This window comes from Sus scrofa, chromosome 7, assembly GCF_000003025.6.
Source record: "Sus scrofa isolate TJ Tabasco breed Duroc chromosome 7, Sscrofa11.1, whole genome shotgun sequence".
Taxonomy (NCBI): domain Eukaryota; kingdom Metazoa; phylum Chordata; class Mammalia; order Artiodactyla; family Suidae; genus Sus; species Sus scrofa.
The window spans coordinates 1066264-1078353 of record NC_010449.5 but is presented as its reverse complement, the minus strand read 5'-3'; the positions used below and the strand labels follow the sequence as shown (position 1 = coordinate 1078353).

The 12090-nt window shown below is 55.0% G+C and overlaps 1 protein-coding gene and 1 long non-coding RNA gene across 3 annotated transcripts in view; one reads left to right on the top strand and one right to left on the bottom strand.

Annotated features, from left to right (window-relative positions):
- Positions 1-12090, top strand: part of GMDS (GDP-mannose 4,6-dehydratase) — a 436476-nt gene that overhangs the window by 207210 nt on the left and 217176 nt on the right. The window lies entirely within an intron of this gene.
- On the bottom strand, positions 6692-12085 carry LOC110261651. The gene is made up of 2 exons (XR_002346086.1): positions 9892-12085; positions 6692-8914 (listed from the first exon to the last, which is right to left on the bottom strand). It is a non-coding gene; the product is annotated as an uncharacterized LOC110261651 (long non-coding RNA).

Sequence of the window (12090 nt, the reverse complement as noted above, 5' to 3'; positions counted from 1 at the left end):
ACAGTGTGTCCCCTTTCCGTGTGACGGTGTGTCCCCTTTTCGTGTGATGGCGTGTCCCCTTTCTGTGTAATAGCATGTCCCCTTTCCGTGTGACAGCGTGTCACCTTTCCGTGTGACTGTGACAGCCTGCTGCCTGCCTGTGAGGCTCTGGTGTTGGCATGACTTGAAAACTACTTGTCTGGTGCTGTCCAGGGAAGTGGGACAGGTGGCTGCATCCGTGCAGTTACTCCTGGGGGAGGGTTGGTCAGGCCTGTGACCCGCTGTCCGCAGGCTGGAGACCCCGGGAGCTCGAGTGCCAGGCTGGCCCCGGGCAGGACCCCAGAGGCCCCCCCAAACTTCAGGCAGAGATGGGGGGACTTTCCTTTCCTCCAGGCCCCAGGGGCTGGCCGGGCCCGCCCAGGAATGGTGTCTGGCCCAGCACTGGGCACCCCCTGGCCTGGTCAGGTGGACGCGGGAAATCAACCACCATTCGCTCCCTGTCGTGGTGCAGATACAGTCTCCACTGCTGCCCTGGCGGCTCCCAAGCCGCCCGGAGAAGCCGGGTAGATGAGGTGAAGACGGGAGCACCCAGGCTGTGGTGCTCTGCCTCCCCGGCCTCCTCGGGGGTCTGTCCTTCCCGGGGCCCCGAGGCCATGTTCCCGGGGACACGCAGCCCCCGGAGCTGTTCTTTTCTGATGGTTCTGGTGCTTCTGGAGAAGCTTCTCAGAAACTGAGCATCAGCAGGTCGTCACAGCGGAGGCGACGCTGCCGCCTTCTGTGCACCTCTGGCCGCGTTTTCCATCAGGGGAAGAATTTGACTCAAAGCCTTTTCAAGATTTTCTTCCTTTGCAGCCTTTGCACTGGAGTAGCTATAAGCCAAGACTGTCTTGTCCCCAAGTTACTTTGACCGTGGATTTGTCTGAAGCGGCCCTGCGCCGCCTCTCAGATGTCAGGACAGCTCCGCGTCGAGATGCCGGCTGAAGGGGACACGCAACCCCGAGGTTTAAGTGCCAGCATCGCGGAGAGAAGCCCCGTCACGGGCAGCAGCTCTGAGCCTGATGCCCAGACGCAATGCAGAACCACGTGGGCTCCAGCACTTTTGAGTGATAATAAGTCATTTCTCTGGAAAGGAGTGGGTTTCAAAAGATGATGCCCCTCCATTCCCGCATCAGTCGCGTGTTCTCTCCCGTCTGACCCTGCGTCGTGGTGATCTCGTCCAGCAGCGACTCGCAAGAGGAAGAAGGGGCTTTTCGAGGCCAGCGTCTGGCACGCGGGTGGCATCGCCGAGAGACAGACCCATGGCGTGGCCCTTGAATCGCGGCCCGTGTGTCTGTGAGGGATCACCGTTTACGATGGCAGAACTCACACACCTTCGGCAAGACTGGTAGAGCTGGGGGCGCCATGTCCCCCCCGCCCCAGGAACTGGGGCTCAACCTTCCCTCTGCCTCTCCCTCCTGGTTTTATCTTTTCCAGCCACTTTCTTCTGTGAAGCCAGATGGGGGCCGCAGTGGCTTCAGTCTGACTGCCTCCCCCAGCCTCCTGTCCCTCAGCCTCCTGCCTCCCCAGCCTCCAGCCTCCCTGCCTCCTGCTTCGCTTCTTTCTCTGCTTCCTGCTTGCTCATCCTCCTGCCTCCAGCCTTCTGCCTCCAGCCTCCCTGCGCCCCTGCCTCCTGCTTCTCTTCTTCCCCCCTCCTGCCTCCCCACCATCCTTCCTTCTTCCTGGCTCAGGCTCCTCCATTTCCAACAGCTCCCTCCTCCGTCCCCACGCTTCCTCGATGTGGGGTCAGCGGATTCCGTGTCTATTCTGCCCACTTCCCTCTCGACCTCTGGACTTGAAACTCCAGCCGCACATCCATGTTCCCACACGTGTGCCCCCCTTCCTCCCCTGGCCTTCAGACCAGACCCGCCCACTGGGCTGGGAGCTCAGTGTTTCATGTGTGTTGGTCCGATGGCTCAGGCAGCACAGCCAGTGAAGAGACTCCGGTCGCACAGTGTGTCCCTGGGAAGGTCAGCCGCACGGGAGCCCCCAAATTGCGGGGCTGCTGTCTCTGTGCGGGTAGGTTTGACTGAGGCAGGACTCTCAGTGGACACTTTGTCTCCCTGGGGGAAGGTGCTGTGTCCGCAGACAAGGACAGTTGTCATGACGGGCCCGGGGACAGCTGGCCCCTGGCGGACAGACGCTCCGGGCCCAGGATGGCCCCGACAGAAGGCATCACGCACTCTGGGTGCCAGCAGCCAGGTCCGGGTCCGGGTCCAGGTCCGGGAAAGGCTGGAGCATTGGATGCAAACAGCAAGTCCTTGATTCTTTCTCTGGATTCGGCACAGGGATGAACAGCCGCCGGAAGGGGGTCACTGCCCGACAGACACAGCGTGACCGTGAACCCGGCTCTGTGAGCCAGGTTGCCGCCGGCGGGCCTTTGGGTGTGAGGAGCTGCGGTTAAGCGGCGTTGCTCTTGGCAGGGCCGCACGGCGCTCTGATCTGCATGGTCTGCCCCCCACCCCACCCCCCAGCCATGACCTTTCCCGCCCTGCCTGCCTGAGCCAGGCCCCGCACTTCTCAGTGGGCAGCAGGGGTGACCGGGTGCAACACAGGCCAGGCCGAGGTCTGTGGGGTGCAGGATACGCTGGGCCACTCTCTGTTTGCCAAGGAACAGTGTCCAGACTGTCTTTGCCCTTCATCTAATTCCAAAATATCTTTGAATCAAAGGGTGAAATGCTGGGCAACCGGATAGAATTTTCGTAAGAGAAACCACGGTTCGTTCAGATACTGTGGCTGCTGCAGGGACAGTGACACTGTGTGTGTGTGTGTGTGTGCGTGTGCCTGCACACTCGCAGTCCCGGGCTTGCCTCCCAGCAGAAGTCTCTGCACACTCAAACCGCTTCTCCTTTCGGGAGTTGGTTGGTGTGACTGCAGGGCCAGCAGGAAGCACGTTTGCAGGAACCGTTTTGTTTTGCATAATGGGCATCGTGCCAGGTGGGCACCGGTTTGTCCAGTGTTTGTCCCTTAGACTCGCCAGGTCTCCAAAGATGGTCAGTGTTGACTTTGCGATTTAAAACAGGTCTGTTAAGGAGCTCCTGTCATGGCTCAGCAGAAGCGAATCTGACGAGCATCCATGAGGACACAGGTTCGATCCCTGGCCTCACTCAGGGGGTTAAGGATCCGGCGTTGCCATGAGCTGTGGTGTAGGTCGCAGACGTGGCTTGGATCCCACGTTGCTGTGGCTGTGGTGTAGGCCAGTGGTGGCTACAGCTCCGATTCGACCCCTAGCCTGGAAACCTCCATATTCCATAAGTGTGACCCTTTAAAGGTTAAAAAAAAAAAAAAAAAGGCTGTTAAGGTGATGCACCCTGGGAGATTCTGCGATTTAACCAATGATCTAATCCTTTCATTTTGCCGAGTGTGCTTCTCTTCACGTCTTGAAGTTGCATGCTGGTGGTTTACGGCGCACGCGTTGTGCATGTCGGCAGTTCTCCTTTCCCTTCGGCTTTTAGGTTAGAAGCCTCTGACGGCGAATGTGACATGGGCATAGACTTTGCGACCCTGGCGTAGGACGTTACATGGAGCCAGGACGGTGTGTACAGGCGCGCACGTTGATGGGAGGACTGGCCGGGAGCGAAGCCAGGGACTTGGGACCTGGCGTCGACGCCTCCTCTGGGCCAGAGTGTCCTGCTGCCCGGCCTCTCAGTGGGTCCTGGTCTCCGGCCCTCGTGGGCGGCGAGGCCTGGCGGGGAGGGCCCGGTCCACGAAGACACGGGGATCGTGTGGGTCAGAAGTTCCTAAGGAAAGAAGGGAGAGTGTGCCTGGTGTGTGGAAAAGGTCATTGACCATTGTCCTGGAGCCAGAAAGTAGACACATTTCAGAGTTTCGCCTAAGTTTTATGCGCATGTATATCCATTGTATAGACATGCTCATAGAGAAGAAAACAGAAAGGTCGAATTTTTCCGAATGTATAACATGAAAGCGAAAGTACATGTGTGGCTGGTGGCATGTGGCTCGTCCGGGACCCAGACGCTCAGAGCAGGCAGGTCTCTTGTTCTCCGAGCCTCCCTCTTCTTCCTGGCATCCCTCCCACTGGTAGGTGGGGCCACTCGGGACAACAGCCTGCTGCCCACTCTGTCGCTTAGTGGGAGCGGCGACTTAAATGGGCCTTTCGCCTGCCCTCTGCCTCCAAGTGGAGCGCAGGAGCGCGTCAGGCTGCGGCGGGCGAGGAGAGGTGGCGGGGCCTGGCCAGAAGGGAGCCAGGCCCTCTCGGGAAGGGACTGTCCTTCTCAGCCTGTGCCCTGGTTTCCAGCAGATTGAGGTTACTAACCGCCAACCAGCAGTGTCACCTCACGCACAAGGAAGCAAAGTTCTGTCACTCAGAGTCAGCAGGTAAAACCGGAAATCAGCCCCTAAGAACTTCATGGACTAGAATTATTGAGTCAGAAGGTAAAATTACTAGGAGACGTTTAAATAAAAAATGAAAAGCCATAAAGAGTAAGCAATAACAGAATATAAAAAAATACCCAGGCAGGAGTTCCCATCGTGGCACAGCAGAAACGAATCCGACCAGGAACCATGAGGTTGCAGGTTCGATCCCTGGCCTCCATCAGTAGGTTAAGGATCCAGTGTTGCTGCGAGCTGTGGTGTAGGTTGCAGTTGTGGCAAGGAGCCTACATTGTTGTGGCTGTGGTGTAGGCCGGCAGCAGTAGCTCCAATTTGACCCCTAGCCTGGGAAGCTCCATATGCTGCGGGTGTGGTCCTAAAAAGCCAAATAATAATAATAATAATAATACCCAGGCAGATCTGAAAAAGAACCAGAGAGAACTTTAGGTATAAAAAGATTAGTAACATAAGGAATTAAATGTGTGAGGCGTTTCATCATAGCTCAGCGGAAATGAATCTGACTAGCATCCCTGAGGGCGCAGGTTCGATCCTTGGCCTCACTCAGTGTGTTAAGGATCCAGCGTTGCCGTGAGCTGCCGTGTAGGGCACGGACGTGGCTCGGGCCCTGTGTGGCTGTGGCTATTCTGTAGGCCGGCAGCGGCAGCTCTGATTCAGTTCCTGACCCGGGAACCTCCATGTGCCACAGGTGCGGCCCTAAAAAATAAATAAATAAATAATTTTTTTGTGATTTAAATATTAGTCTGCTGAGGGAGCGCTGGGGGGAAGGAAGAGTCACCGTATGTGCAGAGAAAGTCGAGGAGATGAAAATTACTCAAAGAAGCAATGAGAGTGGGCGGGTGAAACGGGAAGGAGCAGCAGCACTCGCTCCTGGGGGCAAACAAACGGGGAGAGAGAAGAGGGAGTGAACACAAGGCCGTACGTGGAGGCGTGTTTGCCAGGACCGTCACGTCATCATCGCTGTTGCTCCCATGAGCTGCCCCCTCGCCTGTGGCCAGGAGGTGGCGGTGCCCAGCCTGGCCCTCCTGGTGTCTGATGCCGCCGGCAGGTTCGGGCCTCCTCTTTCCTGGCTCCTGGGGCGAGTTGGCCTCGCTCTGCCCTCTGGCTCCGTGGACAGAAGACCCACTGCCCCATCGTACCTGTGGTTCCTGCCTGGTGGCTGTATGACCACCTCACCCGGGGCCCATGGCTTCCATCCCCTGTCACCTGCCTGTCTGGTGCAGCCGCCCCAGGCCGGCCCCTTGCCCGAGCCTGAGGGCCACCACCTGTGGGAGGAGCTTTGGGCTGTGACCACACTGGCCTCCGATACACTAAACTTCTTCCGAACATCCTCCCGAAGCCTTGCTGTCAAACTTGCTGTCTTATTCCAGACTCCCGAGTGAATGCCGGGGCCAGCAGGGCCTCTCCTTTGACGCTTGACGTAGCTCGTGTCCTCTGCCCCGGCCTTGGGCTCCTGGAGGAGAAGGTCATGCAAAGGGAAATGCAGAAGAGAAAAGACTTAGGGTTCTGAGGAGTCACGGCAGTAAAGCTCTCCAGCTCCAGGACCATCAGCCTTGATACTCTCAGGCGCGGCCTCCGCAGCCTTTGAATTTCATGTCTCCTCGCCCCTTAGCCTAGGCGATCATTCCATCTCTGATAAGACAACGGGCAGGTCAGGACACTTGTCCAAGGTCACAGCACTGATCAGAAGAACGGAAGCAAAAACAGTCCACATGGCCTGCACCCTGTGTCCAGCCTCTGCCCGGAAGCTCTCAGCCTTGGCCTCACATTGGAAATGAACGCTGAAGCTGTTTCCAGGCCTGCGACCGCCCACCCCTCAGTGCCCGCCAGGGCCTCGAGGCTTCACCTGGGCGGTTGGTGGAGACTCAGCCTTGAAGTTAAATAAATAATGGTAATATTTTACCAGCATCGTGTACCGTCTTGAATGTGGTAGCTCTTCTTTGCCATTTTGCAAAACAGCAGTTCTATTCTCTCTCCGTCAACAGCAGCACAGCTCAGACCTCAAGCTTAGAGCTGATCTTCAGACCAGAGCCCCACTGGTCTCTTTCTCACTAGTTCACATGTATGTGGTCCTTCTCCTTTTCCCTGGTTAATGAGTTCACCTCGAAAAAGTAACCTCCAGCCATTTCAGAAACGTTGGCCAGCACTTTTAGCGTGTGAGTCCTCACGCCTGCCTCCAGCTATTTATTTTCATCTGTTCTCAATCTCAGACTTTTAAAATCAGAGAATTGAGAGGCTTAGTCGTAAAAGAACTAAGGAACCTGAACTTGTCATTGTGGCCTAATTACAGGTCCCATTTACAGTGTAATAATTATAATAACAGGTAACATTTATTGAGAACTAGCCAATCATGTTTCTGGGATTTTCTTACTCAGGCGTCAAATCTACACGCAACTCCTGTTACTGTCCTTGTTTGTAGACAGGACGGGGAGGTATTAACTCCTTGAGTCTCGGCGTTGATTGCCGGGTTGCCCCATGTCCCTGGCACTGGGCCTGGCATCTGCTGCTGTCCTGGGAGAGAGCAGAGGGCTATAGCTTCTCGGCTGCTCAGCAGTTTCAGTAGCACAGCCAGGGACCAGCAGCTGGCCTTTGGCCAATTTGTGCTGGGCTGACTTTTCATTTCTTGGTCTTCCTCCTTGCTCGGTCTTCTAATTTAAGGCTTTAGAAATCAAGTCTCGTTAAGATAATTATGGGGGTGCCATCATTCGCAGGTGCTGCAGTAGCGCAAGCACTCGGGTGACCTCATCCCTGCATTGCGGGGGCTGGCAAAGGCGCGGCAGGCAGCCAGTGAGCCCCGCAGGCTGGGGTCCGGCTCGGCGGCTCAGCCCGACCCTGTCCGCGGGCAGACGCTCAGGGGTTCTGTGCCTCTTTCTTCTCTTGCACTTGCGGGGCAGTTGGACAGAGCGACCTCTAATGAGGCCTCAGCCGTCAGGTGTAGTGATTTTCTAGAGTTTTCTCATAGAGAATATCCTTGTGTGTGATAAGGGGGGAAAATGAAGAGACAAATTGAAAAAAAATCGTTTTAAGCCTCTCCCAAGAATTAATTGTGAAACGCATGGTGGCAATAAAAATGTTTCAAATTAATCTGGGAGTGAAATTAAGAAAAGTTACACTTAGAATAACTTTAGAGGAATAAAGGCTTAGGGAAAAAATTTAACCCAAGAAGTGCAAAGTTGTTGTTTTTTTTTTTTTTTAATTTAAATATAGTTGACAGTCTTGTGCCAGTTCCTGCTGCATAAAGTGCAAAGCATATTCTCTAGAAACTGCTGAACGTTGCTCAGAGGAACTTAAGAAGACCCGAATCACAGTTCCCGTTGTGGCTCAGGGGGTTAAGAACCCGATGTAGTGTCCGTGAGGATGTGGGTTCGATCCCTGGCCTCCATCAGTGGGTTAAGGATCTGGCGTTGCTGCAGGCTGCAGCATAGGTTACAAATGCCGCTCAGATCCGGTCTTGCTGTGGCTGTGGTCTAAGCCAGCAGCTGCAGCTCCGTTTCAACCCCTAGCCTGGGAGCTTCCATGTGCCGCAGGTGCAGACCTGAAAAAAAAAGAAAAGAAAAAAGAAAAAAAAGCCTGCATCGCTGGAAAGACATCCCGTGCCCCTGCATCAGAGGGTGCACGCTTTGGGAAACGCTCGCCCCCGTGACCTGCAGGTTCAACACAACCCCACACAATCCCAGTCGGCTTTTTGGCAGAAAGTAACAGGCTGATCCAGAAATTCATATGTGAATCCAAGGGACAGAGACTAACTGAAAGCGACTTAAGAACGAACGCAGTCGGCACGGACACGGACAGACCTGTGGTTGCCGAGGGGGAGGAGGGGGAGTGGGCTGGACTGGGCGTTTGGGGTTAATAGATGCGCTCTGCTCCATTCGCCGTGGCCGAGCCCTGAGGTCCTGCTGCACAGCTCGGGAAGCACGTCCAGTCTCTGGGCGTGGGCCAAGGGGAAGATAACACGGGACAGGAAGCGTGCATATGTATGTACACGTGTATGTATGTGTGACTGCGTCGCCCTGCTGTACAGCAGAAGTTGGCACAACGTTGTCAATGAAGTATGGTTCAAAAATGTTTCCAGTTTTTTAAAAAAGAGGAACACACTTGGGATCTTCGCACTTTTAGGTTTTAGCACTTTCCGTAAAGCCGTGGGGACGAAGACGGCGTGGCGTGGTCCTCACGCCTTCTCTTCCCATCAGCGGAGGGAACCCAAAGTCGGGGATAAACCCCCGCACCTGCGGGTGGTTGGCTTTCAGCCAATGGTGCGAAAGGCGGTTCAGACGGGAGGAAGGAGGACCTTGTCACAGACACGCAGAGCCGCCATGGCCCCACGTGAGTCCTGTCTTCTAAGCAGGCACAAATCCCGCCACGTAAGACCACAGTCACTAGAACTTCATTTAAAGATACAGGAGAAAATCTCGAAGCCCTTCCTGGGCTGGGCAGCACCCTTCTGGATACGACACCCAAAGCTCATACTACCAAAAAAAAAGACAAATCGTACTTCTTCAAAATTAAAAAGTCTTTTGTGTTCAAAGGCCCCATCAAGAAAGTAAAAGATAACCTGTACACAAGAGAAAAGAATGTTTGGTGAGTATATGTCTGATAAAGGGCTTGGATCCAGAATAGACAGCTCCTACAACTCAAAAACGTCGAGTAACACACTTTAGAAAGTGGACAAAGACTCTGAATAGACATTTCTCTAAAGATGAACCCGGGCCAGTAAGTACATGAAAACAGAGGCGCCTAATATCCTCAGTCTTCAGAGAAACGCAAACCACAACAGATGAGGCTCCGCACACCTGAGGCCGAGAAGCCCTGGCGCTGCTGGCGTGGGTGTGGAGCCGTGGCCCGCCTGCCCGGGTGGGGTGGCAGCTGTCCCGCTGCCGGAACAGTCGGGCCCTTCCTCGTCGGGTCGACCCATGAGCCGCCCTGCAGTTCCGTCTGTGGGTGTTTCCCAGAAGAAACCAGCATCTAAAACCCACCCAGAAACTCGTGCACCACCATTCTCTGCAGCCCTGCTCACGACAGCCGGAGCTGGAAGCCGCCCAGGTGTCCCTCTGCGGATGCAGGGCTGCCTCCGTGGGAGGGTCCTGGGCACCCAGAAGGAAGGAAGTGCTGATTTATGGGCATAGAGGGACCTTGAAAGTGTTATAGGCGAAGTGAAAGAAGCCAGACCCGGAAGACCGCCTGCTATATCAGCGTTCAGCATCGGCACATCTCCAGTGATAAAAATAAATCAGTGGTCACCCAGGGTCGGGGGCTGGAGAAGGATGGGTCGGGACTGCCAAGGGTAGGGGCTTTCTCTGGGGGTGCGCAGCCTCTGCGATCCCCGGCGGGCCAGCCAGCCGCAGCGTCTGCAGAGGCGCTGAGCGCCGTGGGCTCTGGCACCATCCGCAGCTGACTGTGCGGGTGCGGGTTCCGTCTCAGTCCAGCTGTTACACGCACGAACATCACGGTTGAGTTTGAGGAGCTAGAGGTGTCAAGTCACTGACTAGTTTCCCCAGGGAGTTTTGGGATCCGGGGAAGAAGGCCACGTACCTCCTGGCGGGCTCGCCCTCCGTGTCCCGTGAGGGGAGAGCCTGGCGACGTGGATCCCGGTGTCGAGTGGCCGTGCGCGCAGCGCTCGGAGTCTGGAGTCTCAGCCTCGCCGTCTGCACAGCGGGGGCGGTGCGTCTCAGCTCTGGTTGTTCTGACGCGGGGTTCCTGCATCCAGAGAGCTTAATGCACTGGCTCTCTTCAGAGGGGTGGTGCTTGTGGCCTGTGGCCGCTGCGGTGTGGTGTGAGGTCCTGGTCATTGTGTCATGTGGCGTCGTGGTCACTGTGCTGTCGTGTTGCGGTGTCATGTGAGGTCCTGGTCACTGCAGTGTCCTGTGAGGTCCAGGTCATTTCAGCGTCCTGGGAGGGTCAAAGCAGAGGCCTGCAGAAAGGCCCTTCCTCTCTTGGCCTGTGCTGTTCCCGCTGCCCGGGTCACTGTCCCTGCCCCATGAGGCCATCGACCCATCACAACCTCACTAGGACACGCAACCCAGGCTCTTTTTCTGGTGGGTGTTTCCTGAGTTTGGGCCCTGACTGTCTCTGTCCCGCGGGCCTGTCCTTGCCCTTCTGGTGGCGCCTGGTCACCCGTGCATCTTACTCTCTGTGCTGCTTTGGGGCGGCGCTGCTCGTTGGCAGTGGTTAGGGATAAACCGTGCGGTAGGGTGGCCCTGCTCATTGGCCGTGGTTGAGGGGCGAACAGCAGGCCGTCTAGGATGTTTGAACAAGGCCTCCTGCTTCCATCGTTTTCTGAGGATGGAATAACCTGAACTGGTCTGTGTGGGGATGCCATCCAGCGATTTGGCTTCACAGGTTTATCTAGTCGACTGCAGGGATCTCTATAGTCCTGACATGAAAGCTGGGCATCACGCCTAAAGTTAATTATCAATTTAAATTGTTACAAAGGAATAGAACAACTCCCTCTGAATAGGCTCTGTTTTGAAGCAGCGCCTGGATTTCTACAAACTGCCCTGCAAAGTTGAAGCTGGATTTTAATGTACTTTATGAACGGCTAAGAGACACTGGAAATGCGCGTTTCTGGGGAGTCGATCGTCCCTGCTGAGGCCGTGGCGTTGGTGTAAATGTGTGTCCGAGGTTGTGCAGTGAGTCAGTCTAGTATATGTTTGAACTTGTGTCAAAATATAGAAAAACCTATTTAGAAAAATTCCCCTTATCTCTGTGCCAGTTCCTCTGGAAGCCACAGCTTTTGTCCTGACATCCCCCCCCCCCCGCCCCCTGTTTCACCTGCAGAAGAACAAAGCCGAAGTTACTGAACTGTGATAAATTGTGCCGATTATCTGTCTAAACTGCGTGACGCCGTTACTGACGAGCTCGTATGTGTGCTATTCACTCCAGAGTCTGCCTGACCCGGAGTTCTGGGAGAGCCTCGCCTCGACGTGGGGGCGCAGGTGGAATGGTCTCAGAGGTGCTTTTTAATTGAGTCCCTCTGCGTGATCTTTTAAAAGGAGGTAGAGGCTTTCATCGGAGACAGAGGACGTGAAAACAGTTTCGCCACTTTAGCTCATGACTCTTGCCCAATCATTTCAACATCTTTATAGAGAATTCGGGAACCCTGTCCTGCAGGTGACACTGGGAGACTTAGAAGGTGACCCTGGAAGTACAGAACAGTCTAGAAACCTGTGACTTCCCACTGGGTGGCTGTGCCGGTTTCCAACTAGAGCAATCGCTGCTTGTGGGCGACCCAGAGGCGTTTCTCGCTTGCTTCTTTCTCTTATCCCCAGTGAGCTGTTACTCTGCCCTCCCACCCCAAGAACCCTCAAACAGCTTTATTAAGAGTAATCTATCATGTTTACGTTCTTTAAAGAGTCAGGGTGGTCTGAGATTCTGGCATTTCCCTTCATGCAGCCCTGCTGGCTTTTCTGTTTAAAACTGGCATCTGAGAGCTTTGCTCTGGCTCAGAGCCTGGGTCGCCTGTTGCAGCAGCAAAAGGGGAATATCTTCAGACAACCCCTAAAGAGAAAAAACGTTGGTTAGGAAAGTAGAGCTGATGTGACACCCGGAGTGACAGCTTCTCAGCTCCTCTAAAGGACCGTTAATGACCTTTTTCTTCTTCCTTTTATTTTATTGTTATTTTAAAGGGGAGGCGGGCATGGAGGGGGGAGAAATGCCTGGGGTTGGGTTGGGTTCGCCAAATGGTTGAATGTCAAGTGTGCTCTGCTGATAATACATCTTTTGTGTCTTTTA